Below are 1,818 nucleotides of genomic sequence, written 5' to 3'. Positions count from 1 at the left end.
AACTCAAAATTTTGAATCATATTTAGTATTTAAAAGTGATTTTTGAATCACAAATCAAACAGACCCAATAATTAAATATTGTTTTTATAAATAAAATTGAAGAATGCATCATATCTTTCTTTTTATATCTATTTTCGAAATATTAAATCACAACATGATTATTTTTTTTGTGATTTGGATATAAATAGAGAAATGATTTTGAAAACGACCATATATTATATTAAAATAAATCGTTGGTGTTTAGAGGCAAAGATGGATTAGCAATAATTATCTAAACCGCAATTTTATGTTGAAAAAAATGGAAAAAAAATATTAATAATTTGATTTTTTTTTGATGTGAAAAGGGCCTTTTTTTCTCCTAAATCGAATCTCCTTCATCCTAATAAGTCATACCAGCTGTGAAAGATTTACAGAAGTTCACATTTCAACTTCCAAAAATTAGCTAATAAAAGTTGTTTATTTTACAAATACAAAATGACCCATATACCCCAAATACTAAAATATTTTTTGAAAATATTTTCAAATCATAGCCTAGATTTTCATGGTTTAAATATCAAAATGTGACACTTATCATCAACAAGTTTAAATCAAACAAGGGTGGTCCATATTTAAGTCAATAGGCTTTGGGAAATTTAAGTTTGGCAATAATTAATTAAAATCATTGATGAAATAAAAAAAGTTCAGTAAAGAGTAGAGTGAAAGATAGATGAAGCCAAATTAAGGTTAAATTAATTAATTAAATAAATACACTTTTTATTAACGTTTCACTCGAATCCTTTGAGGGGCTCACTAATTAATTAGGGTTTGGCCCTCTTGCAATAAGGGAATGTATAAAGAATAAAGTGGTTTGTACTTTGTAATTAAGAGTCATTTACGACGGAAAGTTCTCCATTAATGATTATTAAAAGAATAATTGTTTTTCTTGTTTTTGATAATCAAGCGACTGTGTGAGTGTGGGCACACTACAACTAGTTTTTCGAGGCTTTGAAGTTAATGATCAGATAATTCTTTAGTGACCATCATTATTAACAAACGAAAGAAATCAAACTCAAGACCTCTTAAATAATGCATTCAATAGTCTTAATTGACTGCTTGACTATCTAGGAGTTGGTTTAAATTTAGATAATTTGAGAAATAGGTTATTAAAAACTAAATCATTAAACACACAAATTTCATTTCGTAATATTAAAATGTGAAAGCTAGTTAATTAATCTAAACTTTGATAATGTATTATTTGTCCAAACTTGTGGGTGATGAAATAAAGAAATATTAAAGTATGTCAACACGTGATTTGTGTACTTCTAAGCCTAATATCAAACCAAAAGTCTGGTTGGTTTCCAATTTCTCAACCTAAACCTAGCTCAATTAACCTCCACTTTCAAACTATATCAAAAATGTCTCCTCTCTAAAGTAAATCATAAATATTTTATTTTTATAATATTTCCCAATTGAGTCTCCAAAGCAAATCTCCATTTTATCGTTGTAATTGGGTATATTGGCAGGTTTATTTATTTTATTTTATTTTTCCTATGAGATCACTTATTCGTTTAGAAAATATTAAAAACACCCATTTCAGTTTTTATTTTTTATTTTGTAACGGGTAAGATATAAACTTTTAGAGGGTTTTGATAATTACACAAATATTTTTAATAATTTTTGAACGAAATAAATGAGTATTAATATACAATCTCTATTTTTGATTATATGGTTAAATATACACTATTAACATTTTAGAAATGATTTTTCCATCCATTTTCATAAAAAAAAAAAGGGAAATGGAAATATGTAAAATAAAGAATTAATTTAAGAATAAATGCG

This window comes from Pistacia vera, unplaced genomic scaffold (genome assembly GCF_008641045.1).
Source record: "Pistacia vera cultivar Batoury unplaced genomic scaffold, PisVer_v2 Contig356, whole genome shotgun sequence".
Classification (NCBI taxonomy): Eukaryota; Viridiplantae; Streptophyta; class Magnoliopsida; order Sapindales; family Anacardiaceae; genus Pistacia; species Pistacia vera.
This window is presented reverse-complemented; position numbering follows the sequence as displayed.